The sequence below is a fragment of the Typopeltis vanoorti genome, chromosome 10 (genome assembly GCF_054136105.1).
Source record: "Typopeltis vanoorti isolate ZY-2024b chromosome 10, IOZ_Tvanoo_1.0, whole genome shotgun sequence".
Taxonomy (NCBI): Eukaryota; Metazoa; Arthropoda; class Arachnida; order Uropygi; family Thelyphonidae; genus Typopeltis; species Typopeltis vanoorti.
Genome location: NC_143558.1, coordinates 128444311 through 128470440, shown reverse-complemented (window position 1 = coordinate 128470440; position 26130 = coordinate 128444311). Strand labels below are relative to the sequence as shown.

Sequence of the window (26130 nt, the reverse complement as noted above, 5' to 3'; positions counted from 1 at the left end):
TGTAATTAAACTTATATTTTAAAAATTTTAAAATAAAAATGGTTATAAATTTAAATGGCGGTGTAACTGTTTAGGTAAGTCGTAAAGGCCCGGAAACAAAAGGGCCTTTGTTAGAGCCTTTCTTTTTTTAGTTTATGTTTTGGTTCACAGAATAATATTGAATACGGCCCGCGTCTGATATACATCTAATTGACTGGCCCTTTGCTGCGTTTAAGACCCCTGATCACCACCATCCATGAAACACAATTACAACAGAAAACCAGTATGATTGTGTACTACTAAACATCAGTTTACCGTAATACTTCCCAGCAGAAGATTAAATGGAAGACAACAATGGAGACAGGAAATACGTCATAATCAAAGACGTGAAAAAGAAACATCAGAGCATAACATTTGTTGCCAACAAACACCGTAGGTTATCTATTTGTAGCACGTACAATGGAACAGTAGTCTCCACTAGAATGTAAAAACTTGGAAAATGAAAACCAAAAATTAGTGTAAGGTTTAGTTGCTTTTTTCTAAGCTCCAGCTCTACGGAAATATAAAGCGCCAATTAATACGATACAGCCAGATTTATTATTATTATTTTTTTTTTTGCCATGCATCTACAAGGCCCATTATGTCTACCAACTGGGTGTAATCTCTGGATGGTTTGAGAGATGTTTTGCTTCCTCTTCTGCATACACACGGGTAACAACTAATCAAATGTTCCATTTATATCAGAAAGATACGAAGCCAGATATTTTTGCAAGCAAATGGTGTCGTCTCTATATAAGCAATAAGCTTAACCAAAGAGTTGGCAAATTCAAAAGAGCAAACATCAGGATGGGAGTTAATTCTTTTATTGTCAAAGGAAGCTTTTTTTTTTTTTTTTTTTTTAGGAATTCATCTTTCAAAAATATAAAACAGCTGTTACGTAACAAGTACGACACACAGACGAACATTGTGTTCGGTGTTCATTAATGTATCAGATAAAATATAAATTAAAAGAAAAAAATATCGTCCATCATCTTTATCATTTGGAGTCAATAGATGGGTTATGTCATTCTGAAACTCATGCTGTGATTCCAGGCAGAGGTATGCTTAATTAGTTGGGCCTACGCCAAAGAATACTGGCTATAGCGCTACGGAAGACTTACGGTTCAGCGGAATGCCAAGTGCTTAATAGACAAACATCTTCCTGCGTCACTAAGATTATTCCACAGCCACTGATTGGATTAGTACGCAAATCTCACCTATGGCGGTAAGTAGCAAAGAAAACGGAATGTTGCAATGCAATTAAAGCATAAGACTATCCTTTAAATCAAAGCAACATTCCACTCAACACCGAGGGAAATTATTCAAACAATTTCTAATGAAAATATTCTCAAAATGCAGTTTAGTTATATTTATAACGAGAAGACTAACGCCTGTGTTTTATAGCAGTCGTGTATGTATCAATTGTAATACGATCTTGGTCATTTGTAAACAAAATCCGGAGCGCTCGGAGGAGAACGTGATGTTGAGCGAAAATCAATTCAAAAAAGAAAATTGACTGAAATGAGTTTGCGCTGTTTTATTGTCTTATTGTTTGCCTGCAATGCATTGTTAAATCTGCGATTAGTTCTTTCAGAGGTGTTCTATTATTTCATTCAAACGATGCGCTCTTAGCACACTTTATTTAATGACAACCTTGACCAAACCGAGTAGTAACAAACTGTAATGGAAACGTGAAAATAAAAGCAATGTTTGAAACACTAACAAATTTTCTAATACGAAAAGTGCATTTAATATTAAAAAAAAGCTTTAATTCCAGTTGAATAAAGTAAATTAACCCCATGTTGCCACAATGTAAACTACAATATCCGTTTCTAACAACGTTATGCAATAATGATGAACATTTGGGGCTGCACGCAAATTTGACAAAAGGCAGAGAAGAGAAAGAAGAGTAAAGCCCATCTTGGAAATTACATTTAGCTCTCTGGGGAGTCGAGAAAGAAATTAGTAAATGGAAAACTCTTGAAAACGGCATGCACCGATGGAAACAGACAATAGACTTCGACTCAGGAAGTAACAGCAGTTATTGTCAAAACCAATTCTGAAAGCGAAGTGAAATTACCACAAACGTAAACACAAAATTCAGCAAAACTTGAAAGATAAAGGTCAGCGAACAACAAAACAAGTGATGATTAATTAAATGTGGCGGTGATTAATTCATAACACGTGCCTTTAGAAATTAATGAACCACAAATCGTAAGTTCTGAATAGTCAAACATACAAACTATTAAAAGGGTTATAGACGGGAGAGGTTAGGATAGGATTTAAATGTATAAAAATGATTTTCTTAAAGAATTTTAGGTTATTCTTCTTTTTCCCAGGGGATTAAACTCATTATTATGTACTCTTCAATTATCTCTTTCTGCACATAAACTTGGCAACGTCCATCCGCATCAGGTTTGTGGTTACATTTTCGTTCGTACTTCGCTGCTACGTCACCACTCAATATTCTAAGGTTTTAAATCATACTGGAAGCGAAATTATAAAGCCTATAATATCAAGTGGTATCAGTGGAAATGGAATTTTCCTCCGCAAAACTGGCAAATCGGCCGAGGAATGAACTCCAATAGCATATGCTGGCCTCGTAGCATTCCCCCATTCCTAAAACTCCATCACCATTTTGTGTACATCATAAAGAATGACTACACCGCCCAAGCAGAATGCATCTCACAGTTTGCCAGCAACGCACGCGCATTCTCCGTAAACACTCCCAACACATGATCAAGGGGGGAAAAGCTAAATCTTACTTGTACTGCCTAAACGAATCCATCAATATTGTAGTGAGTGCCCTGCCAAAAAGCAACTAACTTTGTGTCCTCGAACGCATTGTAAGCTCAACAAAAAACCCGTAAATCAGGATCTGTTTCACTATACTAGGAAATCCCTCATTTCCTTCAAGCAATCCTCTTTACCGCCTTCTGCCAATAAAGATCGCATTAGATTATCACTACTAGAATACCGGGTTTTGGTTGTTGGTTTTTTTTTTTACCTCCCTCGTATGTGCGATGGGAAAACTAATTGGATAAGAATTGCCATTGGTGGGCCCACTTTTATGGGCGCGTGACCTCGGCTCTGCAGTATTTAACGTTTATTTTAAAGCCTGGAAGGTAATGAGTTATGGAAACAAAGAAAGAAGAAAACTTAATGCAAGCTGTGCCAAAGTTTTGTTCAATTGAAGGAGCAAAGAGCTATCAGTTTTCCTCTATTCCCGAATAAATGGGATTATTTTATCTGCTGTTACTTAAAATGTATTTGTTACTAATAGAAAACTCTTGGATCATACTTCAGTTGTAGCTGTTTCCTGGGATATAATCACCAAGCTATTTCTGCTGACGCCAATCCAAGTTTTCGAAACCACCGGAATTTTTCCATCATGTTTAATTAGAATAAATTCAAAGCAATAAAAACGTTCCAGTTGAGTATCTTATAATTAATAGCAGCTGTTTATTTCTACAGGCAATCACTGAAACAAACAAAATAACTGTTTAAAATAATCAAGAAATGTTCTCTTGGAAGTGTAGCACAATAATTAATGAGTATACTTGCTGCACCCACAATGCAGATATTTCTAAACATGTCGCGTGAGCAACTCTACCTACTTTTCAAAGAATGATTTAAACAATACGTTAGTAAAGTTGATTAAAATATTCTACAATTAACTTGTAATGCAACGTCATGATATTCTTTGCCAGAATTTAGCACGTGTAATCAAACAATGCAATTACGCGCATACATGCATGACGCCTTTGTTTGATAAAGCTTGTTAACAATACTACAGCTGCTGAATGCCATAATAGCACGATGATTCTAAACATTGCTCGAGCCACGTACAACAATAATGTTCAGTAGAACGTCATAATACCAGATGTAAGCCGTTCTGAAATGGAAACAGACGTTTATATTTGTACTAAACGTATGTTTCGATGGGCACATTTAATTGTTTTAATGTTTGGGAGATTATATTGGCTATATAAGAGATTGTATAACTATATTAGCTATATTCTTCCCATCAGGAAGAATGTTTACCACCTTCTAATGCAACTTATTAAAATGTCCATTTAGAAAACAGCATGGAATCTGAAATTTGTTAATTTCGTTTTTTATGCGAAGTGTTTTCAGTGAGTGATTGTTAGGCTTAAGAACAAAGTTGTCTTTAAGAAGGTTCAAAACATGAATGTTTTGTCTCTTCTGTTTTTCAGACGCTTGGATTCTAAGACTATTTTCCTTCTTAAAAATGTACACTTATTTACTTCGCTAAAAGTTTCAGTTCGTTCTGTAAACTGGTTTTGACAAGATTCTAAAACGAAGAATAAACATCGTCATTCATCTACGCTTTAATTCTTTGTTTTCCTGCACTTCTGCTTACTTTTTTTTTCTTCGCTTTCAGAGCGTTATTTTCGAGGTCTGCAAATAATAAAGATGTGTTTGCCTTCTTCCGCGATGCCTAATCCTTTGCTCTCAAGTGCAGAGTGGGATTATACATCATCACAAGAATCACCTAAGTAAGGTGATTCTTGTGATGATGCACATAATCCATAGCTCTATTTCAGCTGGTACAGAGGATGAAGGTGGAATCATATCGATAAAGATTTTAATAATATCACACTTATTGAGATTATACTTAATTTCACATTACAAATTGCGCCTTTATTGAATGTAACTTATTAACTTCATCACACACAGAAAAAATTCGGTAGAATCCAAATTTTTCTTCTTTTTTTTATATTTATACTAGGGAGATACGTCCCCATAGCGCCTACCCCCCCCCGCCGAGTTCAGGACTGGTAGGCCGGTTCTCCTTAAATTTTGAAGACTCAACACTCAGGATAGCCCGAGTGTCGAGTCTTCAAAATGGGGGTTCCGTCCCCTGGGCGCCTAACCCCCCCCCCTCCCCCGAGTTCCTGACCGGAAGCCGGTTCTCCTTGAATTCTGATGATTTGAATTTTTAAGACTCAACACTCAGGGGGACCACTGAGCTTCAAAACGTTTCAAATAAAGTGATATGAAAACATCACGTTTTAGCTTATCTTTTTATATATAGGGTAGATTTTTTTTTTACATTTCATTTTAAATTCGTTTACAAACTGTGCAAGGAGCTGTTTTAGTCCATTCTTAAGTATATAACGATCTCCCCTGAACGAAGGTCATCCAGCCTCTTTAAGCCTCTGGTTAGAATTAATTCATAAAAATCTTACACTGAACACAAAATGCTGAACAACATGACTTTAATAAAACAACAGATTTGTTTATTCTTCGTAAAGTAAAGTTGCATAAAAAAAAAAATACGCACCCCCCCAACTCGAAACAAAGACGAATAGGAATCACCTAACTTGACTACCTTTTTCAGTTATCCTAATGAGTTCATTGGTGGTGGACAATATATAAAATAGTATAGAATTTATTCTCCAAATGCAAAATAGCCCATGAAGGATTTCGTAGATACGTGAATACGTCATAACAATTGATAGCTATATTGTGACGTCACATTGTAGATGAACAACTAATCTTTTCATTATTGAAAAGACGGTATATTTCGTAAATATTTGAGGTTATTCTTGCATAGCCAAATTGAGAAATAATAACCCGAATTCGTATTCACTGAGTAGAATTGAACAGATGCAGCAAACAAAATTAGTATGCACTCCTGGGCATCGCAAATAGTATGGAGGTTATTCTGAATAAGATCATGATAAGATAAAGAATTGTGACGTGTTTGGCTGATAAGATCATTGACATCATTGTGTGATAGTAATAGGGGTGGCACTCTGAACCAGATCAAGATAAGGAATCGTGACGTGATTGGTTGTTCATTTGATGACGTCATGTGTTTGGAGTGTTTGGAATTTCCTTGGGGAATATGTGTCAGTGACGTCAGTTCTTGTGTTTTGGTTCGCATATGGAATTATTCTGTTAAAATAAGGATTCGTGTTGTAATTGGTGGGGCACTAATGACCAGATCAAGATCAGGAATCGTGTGGTGGGTGGGTGTTGTTTTCAGATGTAGATAAGTGACGTAATTTGTTTTTGGGTTAATTATCTGCTGTCTCTCTGTAAAACAACGAAAATTCTAACATTTCGGATTTTCGATTAGGTAAACGAATTGTTTTCAGATAACTCAAACAATGTCAATAGGTAGCATTAGACAATTTCTAAAATAATCAATTACATGAATATCAGTTTCAACCCTTTTTTTCCTCCAAAGTTATCAGAATCAGTTGGAAGTGACATCACTAAAAGATATCTGCAAATGAGGAGCTCGCTCATCTCCACAAGGCTGAGTAGACATTTTCTGGAGGAGAGAGGGATGAGGGGTTAGAGTGTGGAGTGGGGAGCATTGCAGGGAAGCATTTCTTTCTTTTTCACTCTGCATTTATCAGTATCAGTTGGAAGGTTTCCCCTCCAAAGTTATCAGTATCAGTTGGAGGTGATATAACTAAAAGATATCCGCAAATGATGAGCTGACTCATCTCCACTAGCCTGAGCAGACATCTTCTGGAGGACAGGGGAGAATAGGGGGATGATGGGGTAGGGGTGAGGTGGGGAGCATTACGGGGAAGACAACCTTTTCACTTCCACCACCTAATGCTATTTTTTTCCCATCCCAACAATTTCGGATATATGAGTGACAGACCTAGTCACATGGTCCAACATCAAAAACACTTTTCAAGGATAAAATACTTAACATAATAAGGAAAAATAATATAGAATACCCTTTGAGCCACAGAGATAAGATTTGCCCTATGATGTCTTAAAGTAAGATAATCTGACATCAACATCATATCCAACAACATGTAGAAACATGTCCGTGAATCATCTGCATGAAATTTTCCTTTTGTAAGGAATGGTCAGGGTTAAGGGTCAGGTAAACAGTACTATAAGGAAAAACAAACGAGTCAAGTGTCTTTGCAGTTATGGCAATTCGTTCATCCAGTGCAGCTATCGTATTGTATTGTGGTGTTTTTTGTATCCAGGAAAGTCAAGTAAAATAATGGGTGAGCCACAAAAGTCATTGAAATTTTCTTTCTTCAGAAAATAGCATGAGACAAAACTCTTCACCTAGCTCTAAAAGGATGGAAACCAATTATTTTAGAAGACACGTACATTGTGATGTATTTATCTAGGACCACTTAGGAAAAGTTATGCAGGAAGTGGTCTGATATCCTTGGCTACTTGCAAAGATGAGTTGACTATGAAATGGACCTCAGTGAGTGTTATATTCTGAAATGCCAAGATGGGGAACTAATACTTGATGATACAGGAGCTGATGGAAGTAAAGTATTTTCTATTAGTTGTGAAGGAGCTGAGAGATTTTCACCAAAATACAACATTGATAATCATTTAATATTTTTGGAAACTGATTAACAGCTATTCATATCATTGGGAAAATTATCGCTAATCCTTTAAATTCATCAATGGTAAAATTGGACTTTCAAGATTTTATCCAATTGGATAAAGATCCTTTATTTTGGGACATTTACGAACATTTTACAAAAACTGTTTGTGTATATTTGGTGACAAAAGAATACACAGAATGTTTAGGGAGGCATGGTGTCATTTCCAGACTGACACAATATCAAATGTATGGAAGTGTGGTTACCATGGTATCTGATTTAAAAATTCTTTTGCGTGACCAGCTATTTTGATGCAATGTAACCAAGAAACAGTGAGTAACAAAAATTTTATTCATTGAACTCTTTGGAAAATGTTAAGAGTGTAAATTAAATATTGCAAAATATTTTTAGGTAATTACATTTTCGAATTTTTCTCTGTGAATATACTTGAAAATAGTATTTCAGCAAAATAAAATGTGCATTTGTAAACTTAAATGAACAAAGATGTGTGCTTTTGTTGTTGTGTTTTCCCACAGTGAATTTTTTACTCAGTTATTCTGATTAGAAATTGATATTTAAATCCATAACTTTATACTTTAATGCAATTCTGTTTAATTATTCAAAAAAATCACAAATGTGAAATTAATGCAAGGAACGGGGGGAAAAGTATCGAAAACTGATATCCATGTAATTATTTTAGAAATTGTCTAATGCTACCTACTGACATCGTTTGAGTTATCTGAAAACAAATCGTTCACCTAATCAAAAATCTGAACTGTTAGAATTTGGTTGTTTTACAGAGAGACAGTAGATAATTAAACTCTTAAAGTTTGGTATAGAAAAAATGTTTGTACTCTCCAGATAACACATATACAAATTTTACCTTTCCCTACACAAATTAAGATAAAAACACACCAACAGTATATCCAACAGCATGTGAAAACATGTCGTTGAGTCATCTGTGCAAAAGGTTCATTTTTGAAGGAATGGTCAGGGCAGGGCACAGTAAGTATAAACAGTACTATAAGAAAATACCATAGAGCCGAGTGATTTTGGACTTAAGGTAATCATTCATCCACTGCATCTGCTGTTTTGCATTGTGTGTTTGGTAATGTAAAAATAATGGGTGAGCCACAAATTCTTTGAAAGTTTCTTTGTGAAAATTTTTAATTGTTTAGAATTTTGTAACTTAAAGTTAACATAAAATATCCGATCAGAGCTAATAATCAGTGAAATAATAATAATAATAATAAATAACTGTTTATTTGTGGTGCCATATGAAGTAATCTAAGAAGAATGAAGGAAAATGATTATGAAAAATCGAGAGTGGGTGAAAAATACGAATTTTTAGTTATCATTGGGATAATTGCTTGGCAGTTTCTTTTGAATAAGAGTTCAAATTTATTTCCTAAAGAAATTTGTATTTCTGATGGAATTACTGTAAGATATGCATTGACAAAATCACCTTATAGTTGGAAAGAATTACCTGCAAGAGTTAAAAAACAGAATTCTTGGTTAATAAAATATAACCATCAGCTGAAGTGGGAAATTGGTTCACTAGCTTTGGACAAACTAAAAGTTTGGATGATAGAATCAACATGCAAATATCATATATTACTTGCCAAAGGAAGAGAAAAATCAAAAACATTAACGAAGTTAATAGGGAGGCCTGTTCTTGATTTAAATGAAATTGGATGCCCAAAACGTGAAAACATAATGTATACTTTTAAATGCTTTGGAAACATAATGAAAGATTCTGTGCTTTTAATAATTCTCAGAAGTATATGTATTGGTTTCAAAGAAAAAATATGTAACCCTTAATTTTACTACAGTAATAAATACCCAACAATCACCAAATGAAAATGATCTTTCAGATGAGAGTCACATTGTCAAAAACCACATGATTGCAATTCCACGAGCGTGGGAAGAACCTTTGAATAACAGTGGAAATTTAACAATACGAAGATTATGGAATAAAAAAATAGATTGTAATTTTCACTATTTATTTTCTGTATGTTAGATTCAGTAAATAGAATTTGTAAATAATATTTCATTCAAATAAAATGTGTAAATTTAAATGAACAAATTGGGTGTCGTTGATGTGTTATACAAATTTAAGTAAGACCAAAATTTTTTTCTGTTGTGAAATTTCATGCCACAAACTAACCAGACTTTTTTTTTTTGAAAATCCACTCAGTGAAACTGTCTCAACTCTTGGAAGCAAAACGAAATGGGTACTAAATTAATAAGCAGAATTTTAGTTTAGAATATTTCACCTGAAAAATGACAAAAAAAAGGTATCATAGCATGCAGATAGCAAGTGAATCAACATGCATATATAAAAAAAATACTCGCTGTTGGAAGAGAAAAATCAAAAAACATTAACGAACTTAATAGCCAGACCCGTTCTTCATTTAAATGATGAAAACAATATGTGCATGAATTTCAAAACTTTGAAAAATCTGATGAATTTTTTGTTTGCTGTGGTCATAAATATTTGAGGGTAAACATTTTTTCTTTCTTTCTTTCTGAGCTAATTTTCATTTGAAATAAGAATAAATAATTATTTGTATTGGAAAGAATATCTAATATAATAATTGTGTTAAAAATATATATAAATATCCCTACGGTGAATTAAATGTCAGGCTGAGAGGACAACAGTCAATTCGGACTAACAGAAATGAGTTTTACATTGTTGAACTACGTAAAAACCATAGTTCAACTTGTTTTGAAATGTCACATGGAGAACAATCACGTGAATTACATGTAAGCACCAGTAGCAAATCATACACTATGAACATCAGTGCAAATGTTAAATCAGAAGAATAAGGGAAAAAAATACTGTCTTTTTCACTTTATTTCATCTCTGTATGTAAGATTCAGTAAATACAATTTGTTAATAATATTAGTCAAATAAAACGTAACATAGAACTTAACAAAGTATATATTACAGAGCTAATATTTATTTGAAATAAATTCCAGTTTCCTAGCTACACAAAATGTAAACGAACAAACTAGCCATCTACTTGAAAACAAGTGTATAAAATCCTTTATCAGGAATGAATAAGTTGAGGATATGTGTCACCTCAATCATGTAATCACTTAGTCATATGTAAGTATTTGAAAAACATCCAACTGTGGGAAAATGATACCTTTTGAACAATACCGCAACTCATATTACAGGATGTGATTTATGCAATCAGTTCCATAGTGTGATAGAAGTCAAAAACTAAGACCGGAAATTAATGAGTCATCTCCAAGAAAATGAACGGAACCAAACGGGTGGAAATCTAAACGATGTAGTCAACTATATTTTCTGGTTATTTACAGAAATATTGTTCTGCGTGAGCGTTTACTGATCGCTGGCTGATATATTAGTCAGGAAAAGACAGTTGAGGTTACACTCACACCTTGGGAATAAAAACATAGTATCACCCAATGCTAAGGAATTAACGTTGTACCAAACGGACAGAAAATCTAAGGAACAAATTTCAAATAGTTTTTCAGGTTATTAGAGAAATTTCGTTCTTTCAAGATTGTGTTTTTGTGTGTTGTGGTGTGGATAAAATTCAACTATTTTGGAATATCTATTTGCATTAAGAAGAATCATTCTGGAAAGACTAAGTAAATTTAAATTATCATTAGAATTTCTAGACTACATACAAAAAAGTTATTGTAAGCTTTTAAGTCTCCATTTATTTTTAATTTAATTTTTAAAATACCGTTTGGTTTTTTCTCTTTATGTAAACTAAAAAAAACACCATTACCCAAACATTAGTAAACAAAATAACATTAATTCGAAAAGAGGTTGTCATTTGCCAATAATCTTTTAGGGAGGTCACCTCCAACTGATATTGATAACTTCGGAGCAAAAAAAGAGTATGTTTGAGGGACACCAGCATATAATTAAATTATTCAGAAAAGCCTAAACACTACTGCAATCACGAATCTACTCTAAGAATTCCCACCCTTTAACAGGAAAGATATACCCCAAATGTATTGCAAAATTAGTACAGCCATCTATAGACAACCAAAGACAAAACATGATGACAATGACAGATGTTTGTCACTCTGGGAAAATTCCAAGATATCTTATCTCAAAAACATTGCCCACAATTCCATAGGCAAACCAAAACACCATGTGATATCACAGAGAGACATATGTTCCTCAGAAATTTCCAAACATATAGCGTCACGATTCTTACCTCTAAACATCACACACAATGCATTAAGCGAACCAAACACATCACGTGATGTCCCTGACAGAAGGAGGCCCCAGCGAAATTCCAAACTCTATAATATCACACATCGACGTCACGATTCCTTATCTTATCTGGATCTGGTTAAAAGTGTCCCACCAATCACAACACGATTCCTTATCCACTAATATATCTTCCTTTCCATTCAAAACAATAACGTCACTTATTTACAACTAACAAATTACGTCACTTATCTTCATCTGATAACAACCAACATTCACGTCACTATTCCTTATCTTGATCTGGTCAGAAGTGTCCCACCAATCACGACACGATTCCTTATCTCTACCATCACCCATAATTCCTTATGCAAACCAAAACACAAGAACTGAAGCCATTGACACACATACCCACAAGGAAATTCCAAACCCATGATGTCATCAGAAGAACAACCAATCACGTCACGATTCCTTATCTTATCCTGATCTTGATCTGGTTATTAGTGGCTACCCTACTACTCAGGGGAAAAGTACCAACAAGCTTATTTCAATTAAGGCATGAAGTTTTATTGTTTGTAAATGAATGTAATTCTGATTTTACATCACTCCATGTTGGCGAAGCATGGTTATCAACATTATACTATCTTTCAGACATTTTTTTGAAATTGCAGAAATCGTCTTAGTGAAAAAAAAAAGAAAATGCAGAAATCATCTTAGTGTGTGTTGAAGTTCACCAATACTGAGCTAGATATCTAGCAACTCTGTAAGGGCCAAGAAGATCAACCATCTCGTTAAAAGTAAGTAGTAACATAATTATATCATTTTATTTATTTGTTTAATAAAAATTAAAACTTTGTTCAATGATGATACACTTTTAATCGTTTACTTCCAATTTAATTAATTATGTTTCCATATATATTCAAAGAGCTTTTAGATTTATTTATTATGTTATAAATGGCACAGTTTTTTTCTGAAAAGTTCGTAATTCCTACATAGGTCTTTAAAAAATTACAAAAAGTCAAAACGACGTATAGGGAAATAAATTAAAAACACTATGCTTATTTTTGAAGTAAGACTGTAATTCCAACATTCTAAAGTGTTATTTTTTTTCTTTTCTGTTCTCAAAATCGTCGATGACATTGTCGAAGTCTATTTCATCACTCAAGTTGCTGTTTTATACAGTAAGCCAAGATTTCATAAACGCCAAAAAAGGTGCCAGACCCACACCCCTCCAGCTACGCCTCTGTAACTTAGTCCGCAGAATTGTTTTAGGTATTTTACCTGTCCTTGGGCTTAGAAAGGTTGAGAAACGATGCCATAGAGCGTATCAAGCAGGCGTAAATAATGCACTCAAGGCTAATCTGAAAGTATATGTAAGGAACAAGACCTGTATAGCCAAGTAGAAGTGACATCCTCTGCGCTAGGCTGCCCGAAGGTAGACTGAGGTTCAAATTTATACGCCACTTGAAGGAACTTTTTCTAAGACAATATTCAACCGCCATGCATTCAATCTTCAACGAATGTTTTAGATTGACTTTTCTGAATGCATGGTGGTACTTTTTGTTAGATGAATATTAGATTATTCAATAAAACAGTTCTTGCTTTGCCAAGATATATCAATCAAATGCATGTAACATGATGCACAGTGCTAATACTTTGGATGCAGAAATGGAAGAGGATGAGGTTGAAGAGCTGTTGAATAACATGAATAAGAACTCGGCAATAAGGTTAGAGGGTTTATCAGTTCGTATGATAAAGGAATGTTCAGTCTAATTCACTGATTAATTCTAAACGAATAAGTTTCCGGGGACCCTATACAAAATAGCCAATTCTATTTTCCTTTGTATGCTATCCAGGGAAGCTCCAAACCTCCACTTCCTTTCATCACGCGTGTGTATTCAGGCGACTGTTGATATTGGCTTTATGTACACATTCAAAACTGTAAACAATTGTTGAGTAATAATACAAAGATGTAGGCATAATTACCGTAAAAGGAGAAATGTCACAAAACAAATGTGTTCGTACTTGTATTTACCTTTGAATGCGATCCACTGGTCAAGTGTCCAGCAGCAAATCTTTCCTTTTAAAGACTGTGCCATTGTATTTATCCATAGTTGAAATAACGTATTTACTCGAATATAACTCATCATCGCATACAACGCGCACCCTTGATTTCACTTTTAGAAAAAATACATTAAAAAGAAGCTTAAATACGTTCACGTCGGGCCTATAGTAACTTGGTAAACAACACGCCTCCCTGCTATATTGCAGAGGCAAGAAAAACAAGGACTTTTATTATGTCCGTGAATAAAGGACAAGCAGTCTGTGTAATATATTTCTCAACAAATAGTGCAATTAGAGAGAACTGGGATAAAAAACGACACTAATGAACAGGGCCGTCGAGAGGGGGTGATATCTGAGACTTTTGTCACGGGCTCAGCATCAAAAAGGGCCCGACCGTCGGCCCACGACGTGCCACATAACTGGGTTTATAATGCATGGTTTTAATTCTCCTAATAATACAACAATGATAAAGGTTAATGGCATTTCGAGAATGATACTGTGTTTTGTTTTAGACAGTCGGCTACGCTCTTTAGCTCGCCGTGAGTGTCCGGAAGACACTCATTCTCCCGACGCGGATCGCTGTAGTTATAGCGGGTGATGACGTCAATAGGCGTTTGTGCAAGGTTGTAGCAATCGGCTGTGCTAGCTAGTAATTGCATTCACAGTAATGTTCCCTGCCAGAACGCAGGGAACATTTTTTTTAAAATAAATGTTTAATATGACTTTTTTTTTTATTAAACAAAAGTGATGCACTTTTTTAAGTGGAGCCCGGACCACAGACATGTCACGGGCCCGAAAATTTCCCTCGGCAGCCCTGCTAATGAATGAATCACATGTCCCCTTATACAGAAACTATGCTGTATAGGCTCAAACAAAGCCTTATGCTGCACCGACAAACACAGTATCTAACTAAAAACTATTGTTATTAATTAAATGTGTGTGAATTCGCCTGACAGCAATAAAATTCAACCGAACGTGTTAAAATTCTTAAACGCGTTTAAACTAAGAAAAAAAAAAAAAATATATATATATATATATATATATATAGTGAATGTTGTTATGGCAGTTTCACATATGGAATTCTGTTGAAGAGAGTTAGCATTTCAACTCAATTGTCGGCTTGCTTTTATCTTTCGGTTGCGCGATCTTTTGTTAATACCGCACCAATCATATGCACGTCTTAATAACCTGCCATTGCTGTCTGTTTCACGTTAGACTTAATTACCGTAAAGGGAGAAAAGTCACAAATCAGAAAAATGTTCCGGGATCCCAGCCCGGTGCATAAAAAACTTCTAGAGTCGGACCCAGGCTGAATTTAACTACTGTAATGGGCTGTGCCTGCGATATCTTATAAGTCGGGATTCAGCTCAGGTAATGTACTACAGGAATTAAAATAATTTATCATAGTTCAGTTGTAGATGAGTGGTTTATAAACAATGCGTGACGACTGACCTATAAGTTTCCCAGAGTTTTCTTATAGTTTTAGAGAACTTGGTAAGAACTTGCATACAGAAATGGGTTGACAGACAAGCTGCACTCTGCACGTAAGAGAACAGGTTTATTAAAGGAATCCCATATTTTAGCAATTTCCTCATGTTTTAATACTGTTACGACTGAGTGGGATAAAAGGAATATACTAGGTTAGTGTTGGATGGGGACTAAGGCAAATAGAATACTTCATGAATGGCTGTTACATAATTGAAGATTAAGACCTTGGAATATTAACCTTTGACTTGTATTGGTTAACAATAGGTATGCAAAACGTTTTAATTTTCATCTGTTCTAGAATCATTTGAACAGTCTAGAAATTTGTGCAAATGATAACCGCTATCAGCTCAGTGCTAGTACCTGGCAAGTTGTGTATTTTGGCTTGATGCTCTTTCCATTCGCATATAATGTATTTGTGTTACACTTTGGCAAGAATTTCACCGAAATATATAACGAGTTAATATTGCTCCTTTATCGAAAGACGTCCTCTGTCTCTACAGTATATTTCTCTCTGTGAATTACGTGACAAGCTATTGTACTCTTTTAATTCTTTACCTAAGAGCATGCCAACAAAATTTTTCTAGCTAAAACTGAAGCATTTCAACAAGGATACAAAGTATCTAAAGATCATCGTTAATCTTTACACTTTTATTAGGAAGCAATGCATTTGCTTTAAACTTAAGCCTACGTTAGTTTATCGTGCGCAAAATCTACCATTATTGGAGAAATCAGCACAATTGGAAAAGAACTTGGATTTAATGAACTGGATGATGAAGATGTGAGAAACTCGCTTGCTTCCCATTCAGAACAGTTAAATGAGAATGATCTCTCCTTTAACTAGATGAACAACTTGCATATGAAGAAGATAAGGAATGCGAACTAGAAGAGAATGTTGCGACTAAGAAGTTAACTGCAAAAGAACTTGAGCTACTTTTCAGTCACATTGAGCATGCTAAGAAAATTTTGTTTGATGCTGATCCTGATATGGAACGAAGCTACGCAGTCCGGCGATATCTTGTTAAAGCAATCGCCAGCTCTCTAAAATTGTATGACAAGATGAAAACGTCGAGCAAGATTCAAACATCTTTACTTAATTTTTTTTGTAAAAGTAGATCAACAAATATTTAGACATTAAATAAAAATTTAAGCAATCGAATTTTATTAACTTTGATGATTATATCCTCTAACACAGCTTTTTTTTAATTTACGCTAACTGATGGATGAATCAGAATTATTCCTATTATTGTTGTATTCGCTTAATGCGATTTCGCTTTGCACATGAATTGATGGATTAATTAATCGCGTTAAGCGAGGTTTTCCTGTACATACTCTGATTAATAACGAACCTACCAAACGTCAATAAAAACACTCAAGTTATTGGATGAAACAACATCAATAGATTAAGAAACCTTCAAAAGATCTGACAGAATATACGGTTCACCACCAAAATCACATAAATGTAACTGTCCACTTGGACCCATTATGGATTCTATAGTCAGTCCTACATAAAAATATCAAGACTGTCTAACCTTCTCGGTCCCCTTACTGGCCAATCAGCTTCAATCATCATCATCAGTTCACCATCCATCTCAAAAATATAATCATAAAATCTTTAGTATCCCTGAGCACACAAGATTTATTCTTCAGAAGAATCTCTAAACAGGAATTGGAAATTCTCAAAGAAACAATCTTATTAAATGGATGTAATCCAATAATAACCGAAAGGATAATCAACCACTCTCCTATAAATCCACCCAGACAAGAAGCCTACATGATTCCTATACCATATATTAATGGCCATGTTGAATTTACCAATGCCAAACATTCCTCTCCCGTATTCCTGATACTGGAATTCGGAAGATGCAAAGATTTTGCATCTTCCGAATTCCAAAGATAAAATCTTTTATCTTTGCAGTTGAAAAACATGTTTTGGTGACTATCTGATTAAGTACACCTCTTATCATCGAATCCCCGTACAATAATCTCTTTTCTTCCAGTCTGCACGTTTATTGCTTTTCCCATTCACTCTTTCTCTCATACCCCAATTTCGTATGAAAACAAAATATTCAGTCTTGTAGACTGAATCAGTACTGCACGTTAAACAAATCAATGATAGAATGAGTCAGTGTGAGAATAAATTTTGTCATATAAAGACAAAGTATCTCTCTTAAGTATAGTTTTAATTTAGAAACCCCTAGATTAAATATTATTATACGTATTCCCCAATTATCCACAGGGGATATGTTTAAATCAGTAGCGAGAGCTTTTGCAGCTCTTCTCAAAACACATCAAAAATACAATAAAAAGCAAAAAGACGTTTAGGGAAATAAATTAAACAACCATGTTTATTTTGGAAGTAAAACTTTAATTTCAACATTGTAAAATGTTATTTTTCTTGCCTTTTTGATATCAAATTCCTCTATGACATTGTTGACATCTATTTCATCATTCAGTTGCTGTTGTAGTGACAGTATGACAAGATTTCTTAAACGCAAAGTACTCTTTGTAGATCTTAGGTAATTCATAATCAATTTTAATTTAGAAAAACTCCTCTCACAATTAGCAACACTTACAGCAATTGTGAGGAAAATTGGCAGAAGTATTACAATATTTGGAACTGAGTTCTCGAGACTGTATTTTAGAATAAATTGCAAAAGTTCAAAATATGTCATCGTGATCATGATTTAGTGGACATTCGTATTTATCGTTCAAAAGATTCGATCGAGTAAGGAAGGCATATTTTTCAGCAAGAACATGAAGCTCTTGAAATCTGGTGGCAATTTCTTTTATCACTCTGTCCAGTGAATAAAACATTTCTATTCTCAACTCAGCATCTCATGATTCTTCACCTTCCATCAGTTTCTTCTTTCCACACCGAAGATCCATGGCTCTTCCCAGATCATCACAAATTCCTTTGGGTAAGTTACTCAATTATTAACTATTTCGTCCCTATTTTCAGTTAACAATGCCTTTAAAGCCTCAGGTTTTATGTCACATTGTTGTATATTCATTCCTTTGGTTTGGAGGTAGGACTGAGTTTCGTTAATTTCTAGAAGGACGGATTCCTACAGGCAGGAAAAGGATTATAACGCAACAAGCAGCACTCCCGGGTCTGGCCTGTTAACTCAATTTTCTTCTTCCCCTGTTAAATGTTCGACAGCACTTAAGATTTTCGAGTATTTTTTACAACACTCCACCGAGTTTCTAGTATTCGCTTGATATTTTGACCAGTGACTGAAGTCAGAATATCCCAGCGATGGGTGGAGGAAAAATAAAACGTGAACAACCGCTCCAAAGATCCAAAAAAGGTAACATAATTCACAGCAACAGATGTATGTACAGATTCAGCAAGTGATTTCTACATGCAACCAATTCTGCTTTTTCCATTAATTTCCTTGATGTATTTTTGAACGTCAGTGTGTTGAACAGCCATCACAGCAGCATTATCATCATATCCTCTACAATTTTGAATATCAATTCCATCGTTTTCTAATTTTTGCAAAATCATAACTGAAATATATTTGGCGGTTTTACCATTTGTTTTGATGAAATCAACAAATGATTCCACAACCTTCACCTTGTTTCCAAAGATCCTAATATAGCGTAAAACTTGGCTCGTTTGATCCTTATGAGAAATATCAGGGGCGCTGTCGAATATCATTGCAAAATACTTTGCTTGTTTTACTTGCTCGATAATTTTCTTCTTAATTTTTCTCCCAAAATTTCTATAAACTCGTTCTTAAGACTGTGCGAAGCATTTACCAAACGTTTTCCTAGCTTGATTCTTATAATATACTCATAGCACTGAATCGTATTTCGCCAACAAATGAACTAATTCTAAAAATGTTTCCTCTTGATTCAGGTTAATCATCAGGGTCGTAATGAATTCCTTCTCGGTAACTCCGTAAAACCAAATTTTGTTTATCTAGGAATCTAATGATATCCAACAATCTTGAAAGTATCTCCCTCAACTTCTTCACTTCGTTTTCAACTTTTTTTTTATTTATTTTTAATCAATTGTTGCACTTCGTCGGATTCTAATTTCCAACATCTTCCATTGTGTGAAAGACCGAACACAATAGATTTAGGGTCGAATATTTTGGCATTAAATTTCCAACACTTGTTGAATCCATCTGCAGAATCAACATTTTAACGACTTTTGTCCGCTAATAATCTGCAACAAAAGCAGCAAAGAGCTTTCTTGGAAGGAGCGTACAACACCCGGACTCAACATTTTTTCATTATTTGGCAGAGTTCGAAGAAAACACTGGCGATTAAGTTTTCTGTTTCTTCCTTTGATTGACGCACTCACGAATCACTTCACCAAAATCAGAATCTAGATGTTGAACCACAGACGCACCTTGACGTACCAGTAAGTTCCGTGTGTCATCGTTAATCTTACTTGGCCAAAGACCAACATCTTTTAAATCAACAGCTGGAATTTTTTTTTTGTTCGTTACACGCTTTATCGCTTGTTGAAGAATCACTTGACTTTGCCGATGGTTTAAATTCGGAAATTGCTTCAGCAACAGTAGTAGTAGTTTCGCGACCGAGGTATCTCAGTAGCGCACCTTCATTCTTTTTTTATAATTCTTCCTCCCTAGCCTTTTTCTAAAGGCTGCACCACTTTCTTTTATTCGCTTCATTTAAGTAAGACTGAAAGAATAATAAGAAAAAGAAAGATATTCATAATAACTAAATAAATAATGAATAACAGGGATAAATAAATCCCTTTTGAAATGTTAATTTGTGTTGTCTGCACGCCCAAAACGCTGTGATACTCTAACTCACTTCAGAAAAACAAAAGGAACGAAGTAAAATCTCAAAGAAATTATCCGCACTTAACGAGATCAAATTATAACAATCTGAGGCTTAGTGACCGTCACCACTGGTCAGACTGGAGGGTTTCGCTGCAGCTCCCTGATCGTCGTAAACTCCCAAACGCGCAGCAGTACGATACATTTGTTAAGAGGTGGGCAACAATTTTAAGTGCGCGTTCAAAATCTCCAAATCTTTGATGCAAAATTTTCTCAAGTGCCAACCGAAATTTTCGGGAACATGTTATTTGGTGTCGCGTAAGTATTGGGAAGACTTTTATAAATAATCAGAAATCACACTAGAATGGTAAAATCAAAGAATATTGTAAGAATGATTATCGTAAGTGATGTAAGGATATTTTTTATTTGCATTTAAGTGTAATTCTAGTGCCATATGAAGCCGCACAATTTAAAGATGCAATTTTTAACATCAGCAAAAAAAGTAAACAATTCTGATGATTTTTTTTTTAATAAAGATCAATCAGAGATCTTTTTCAAGTTTTTCCAATATATTGCAGTGCACAATCTCATTATCTTTACTTGACTAAAGCACAATAAAAGAAAATAAAATTAAAAATATAATTTTATTAATTCTTATTTCTGAAATTGTCTTTTATTCGAAGCACGTGCAGAAATGTAACTGACAACCTTGGTTACTCTTTACGTCGCTTCTTGAAGTTCCTTTTGCACATAAATTCTCATGTAGGATGCAATCAAAACCTATCAGTGGATGACCAACATGTTTTGCAATTCCTGATTTGTTCCTTACCAATCATGCTGGGCACACCATCTGTGGTGACGGACACCACTAATGAAATATCAATTTGCCGATAATTCGTTCACATATTTTTTACATATTTCATCCCCACTGACACGCTCAGGTAGTGTTACAAGGTGATTCATCTCTTCGCATAATCGTCATCCCTACAAAATCGAGCCAGCCTAGCTGATGATGTAATGTCTGTGCTCTCTTGAAAACAAGTTACATGAGGCCAAATCTTTTGTTAATTGTTCTGCTGTATTCCTTTCCAACTTCAGTATTCTCTCCTTAATTGTTTTTCTATTCGCACACTATTCTTTAATGGGCTGAATCATTTTTAATCTTCGGAAAGATTGTCAAAAACGAAAGGAGCACATTCCGGTGTTCTTTAAATTCTCTAATATCCGTTTCATTTGAATGTCTATGTTTGTTTTCCGGTGAGTGTGACATTCTGCTCAATCCCTAAGGAACAGGAAGAAAATAAATATAAAGGCTATTAAATAACTGATTTCTTCATACAGTTTTTTTTAACTTTAATGAAAAGCAGATTATGGCGTAAAAATGTGGACAGTGACATTTAGACAGTGAAAAAACTTATTTTGACCCGGACAATCTCATCATAATCACTCTCTGCATATACCAATTTTAAGCAAACCAAAAATTAGTACAATTATAATGCAACCTACACAAATGAAATGAAAGGGTACGCGTGCAATCTAATCAAGTGAAGATAACACTGAATAATCCTGAATATTATAACACATTTCACATAGCTTTAAAAATAACTTGCCGTATTTACTGGAATATAACTGGCCCTCGCGGTATAACTCACACCACCGATTTTGCTTTGCAAAAAAAGAAATTGAACCGTTTCGCGTATACCTCGCACAGGGAAAAAAATTTAAACATTCACTTCAGGGCGATAGTAACTCCCTTCCCATGGTAAACCACACGCCCTCCCTAGTAGCCAATAGTGACTGTGGACGAAAGTAAAAACAATCATTTTATTGTATCACTGAATAAGGTTTAGAGACATTTGCAGTCTCTGTAATATATTTCTCAACAAACGGTGCTATTAGAGATAACTGGGATAAAAATGGCACTGACTATTGAATCTCATGTCTGCTTCCCACAGAAAAACTATGCTATTTTGACTCAAGCAAAACCATATGTTGCACCAGCAAACACGATATCAAACTAAAAGCTAGATGTTTGGGAGTCTGTTCTCCCAGCTAAAACCAAAGCTGCAATAAAATTCAATATTGTTAAAATCCGAACCGTATTAAAACTAAGAAATATATAGTGAATGTTATTATGGCAGTTTCAGATATTGAACTCGGTTGAAGAGAATTAGAATTCCAATTCAAAAATCGGCTGGCTTTTATCTTTGACTCACGCAATCTTCTGTTAATACATAGATCTCTTGTCTCCCCCTACTTCCTTCCAGTAAAACTCTTCCAATAGAGTATGAAGTGTCCCAAACTTCAAGACATTACATTTTACTGCATTAAACTAATATCTTCATTTGCCTACCTGTGTAGTTGATTCAAACATGAGTGCCCCTTCACAAATTCATATTGACGCTCGCAGATAACATTACCCTCATCTGCCCAATGCTGTATACGGTCCCACACTACTTTCTCCAAGATCTTAACTACCGATGACACAAACTGGCCATTAATTAGACACTTCCATTCTGCCTCTGCCCTTTTGCAATGGCAATATCGTTGGCCAAAATTTCAATGAAAAGGCAGATCAAAGGAGCTTTTAGTTCTTTAGGACATTCTCTCAAAACTCGTGGTGAAATGCTATCCAGTCCCACAGCTTTAGTGACATCCAGATTACTCAGTATTTGGAACACACTCTCCTCCTGCACCTCAAAACCTCGAACCTGCCCTATCCCCTCTAGTATTAAAACCTACATCTTCAGGAAGAAATGCTCCCATAAAATATTCATTGAACAATTCCACTCTGTCCTCTGCAACACTTACTCTATTCCCGTTTTAATCCAACAATATCATTCTTCCACAATCATTTCTCCTCCTACTGGCGACATAGCTAAAAAATTCCTTAGGATTTCGTTCGGATATTTGGGCCAATTTGATCTCTTATCCCAGTTTTGCCTTCTTTACCATACTAGTCACTCTTCTGGCCTGTGTCTTATATACTTCTTGCATCTGCTCTCCTTCCCTCTCCTCCATAACCTCGTTTTCACATGTTCCTGTTTATTATTGTTTGTCCTCTTCTTCATTTGTAAAATACAGCTTACTGTTGCTGCTAACAAATATTCCTTCACAATTTCCCAAGCACTAATGATATTTCTGTCCCTCCAATTCCTCCCTCCATGAAACTTCCCCAAGTTGATTATAATCACCTGCCTTATAATTCCACATACGTTCACGTCTCTTTGATACTGCTGCATGTCTATTCATCTTCCAAGTCAAAACCACATGGTCACTCTCTCTCTCCATCTGGTGGGAGAGATGTCATCTCAGTTATTATCAACTCTTCTGATGCTATGACCAAATCCAAAACCCTTGACCCTCTTGTTTCTTCTATTACATGTTGCATAAGACTTTTGTCCTCAAGAATTGTAGAAATACCATTCTCTTATTGCTACATGCATTTTCCTCTTCCCAACTTATACAGCTCCAATAAAAATCTCCCATAACAATCATTCTTTTTGCACTTGTCAAGCTCAACTGTCTAAACATCTCCTGGTCCCCACCCTACGTGCTCCTTAGTTTGTAGCAACGTCCCACTAAATATCCCGCCTTGCCTATCTCTACCTCACACCATATGCTTTCGAAATCATTATTGTCACAGCCTTCCAAAGCCTCCACTCTTACAGGACATAAGTCACCACTTATCATAATCAGTACTCCAACACCGCACTTTCCCTTCCTATCCTGCTGAAAAATGCTGTGCTCTGCTACTTCTATTCCTGTTATTATATCCGCTTCTGTCAAACACGTCTCAGTGATCACAACAATAACCTTTGGCCAGGCTGATGCTATCAGTGCCACCAATTCTTCTTTATTCCGGATACTCCTGGCATCAATATAAAGCATAAAAATGCCACTGATTCAATACCTAGCTTTATTCCCCTCTAGACTTAGCATCACCTGATGTTCCCACCTTCTCCCAAGAGGCTACCCCCTGCGACCATCCACCCTGGGAATTCTAGTTTCCCTGCATTGATGCACCGACTCATTCAGAACAGCAATTTCTCCAGATGCCTTCCTCCTTCAAATGCAAGCAGAGTCTCTCAATAACAATTCCTTTCTGTCCTCAAATGCCCTCCAAGCAACCACATACTTTAATCCTCTCTTCTGACACATTTTAGCTATTATGTTATTCAATATTGCTGCTCAACTCGTCGCTATCATACCTGGGGAACACACACAGTCTTTGAACTCTTCATTTTCTTTTGTACAACCTCAAGCAAGAATCTCATCTCATTCAACCTCTCACCCTTCTTAATTGCCATAGCCACTGTTTCTATCGTTCCTCCAGCAAACACCCCTAATGCATTCTATCTTGCACACCACGGATCATTGAGTCCCCCCATACATCACACCTCTTATGCACTATCTCCTGTAACACTTTCTCTCTGTGTTCCCCACCTTACCTGCCTTCCTGACATCACTCTATCCCTGGTTCCAACGCTCCTTCGCATTCCCTCTCTTTTACTGTTCCTATTCTTTTCTCATCTACCATTCCCATAACCCTCTCTGACCCCTACCGTGATTCGCCTTGCATTCATCTCTACCATTCTCATCTTTCACACTTCTCATCTCATTCCCTAGACATTCCACCTGCTTTATCAGCTCATCTCTCTCTCTCTGCAAGTCAGCCTCTCTTGTTTCCATTCATCCTCCAAATGGAAACCATCTCCGAAAACATCACAATCATTCAACCTTTCCACACTCCACACTCTCATTTTTTCATTCATATTTCTCTCGCTATACTCGCTCTCTAACAAATATATAATATCCATCAAATATTATATAGATTATATAACTATATTCTTCCCATGAGGAAGAATGTTTACCACCTCATAGTGCAGCTTATTATTAAAATGTCCATTTAGGAAACAGCATGTCTTCTGAAATTTATTAATTTCATTTTTATGCAAAGAGTTTTCAGTGAATGATTGTTAGGTTTAAGAATAGTGGCGGCCGGTGAACATTTTAAGTGGGGGTGCTGCATATACAAAATAAAAAAATAAATAAAAATAAATTCTTTTTTCCTAATCAGTAACGAATTTATTAATAAATAAATTTAAATATTAAAAATTGCTTTATTAAAAATATTTCATCCTCACCACAAACAAACACCAATAATAAAAGTTTCGTATCTCACAGAAATAACGCGCGCATGCATACGATACATTGCTCGTTTGAGCAGTGTCGGATTGACTTGTAACGTGCAATCACAAACGCAAACGAATATCGGCGAGACTGGCTGCGATTGGTGACAATATCGACACTGCGTTAGATCGCAGTGCATTGGTTTCGTAATCTAAAGCGTTAATCGAACAATTCCAATTATTAACTATTCAATCACTGTCGAAACATAACCTTTAACATGTTGTATTGCATTTATATAATGTTGTAAGCATTGGTATTGTTTATAAACATAAACAAAATTTAAATTTTTCATGTTTCCGTTGGGAAAAAAAAATGAAACAATTGCAGTGGCGCAGTGCTTATGTACGGGCAGCCACTGCTTAAGAACAAAGTTGTCTTTAAGAAGGTTCAAAACATGAATGTTTTGTCTCTTCTGTTTTTCAGACGCCTGGATTCTAAGACTATTTTCCTTCTTAAAAATGTGTCTACACTTATTTACTTCGCTTGAAGTTTCAGTTAGTTTTGTAAACTGGTTTTGACAAGATTCTAAAACGAAGAACAAACATCGTCAGTCATCGACGCTTTAATTTCTTGTTTTCCTGCACTTTTACTTAATTTTTTTCTTCGCTTTCACAGCGTTATTTACGAGGTCTGCAAATAATAAAGTGTTTGGCTTCGTTTTAAAGCCTTCTCCCGCGATGCTTAATCCTTTGCTCTCGAGAGTGGGATTGAGCTTACGAGCGATGATGTATAATCCCAGAGTGGGATTATACATCATCATCACAAGAATCACCGCTAAGTAAGGAACTGCGCATGATCCATAGCTCTATTTCAGCTGGATGAAGGTGAAATCATATCGACCAAGGTGCATTTTTTATGCTTTAATAATTGTTTTGGATAATTTAAATTCCTGTTTAAATTGATTCAAAGAGGAATAAATGGGACAGCACACAAACAAACGTAATGTTTTGAAGGTCCTCGTGAAATTTTTTCCGTTTGGTATTATGGCCTCCAAGTGTAGTTTCCTGCCTCTTCATTTATAAAATTTCACAACGCATATATTCTAAGATCTTGCTCTCTAAGG

At 35.4% G+C, this 26130-nt stretch overlaps 2 protein-coding genes across 5 annotated transcripts in view; one reads left to right on the top strand and one right to left on the bottom strand.

Annotated features, from left to right (window-relative positions):
* The window catches only part of LOC150102783 (tubby-related protein 3-like), a 514140-nt gene that overhangs the window by 394653 nt on the left and 93357 nt on the right, over positions 1–26130 (top strand). For all 3 annotated transcript variants that reach the window (XM_090398901.1, XM_090398899.1, XM_090398900.1), the window contains one exon: positions 12237–12362. The gene's annotated coding sequence lies outside the window, so the exon portion shown is untranslated. The remainder of the gene's footprint in view (positions 1–12236; positions 12363–26130) is intronic.
* LOC150102784 (protein king tubby 1-like) overlaps positions 1–26130 on the bottom strand; it is a 393182-nt gene that overhangs the window by 364852 nt on the left and 2200 nt on the right. The gene's annotated exons all lie outside the window — the stretch shown is intronic.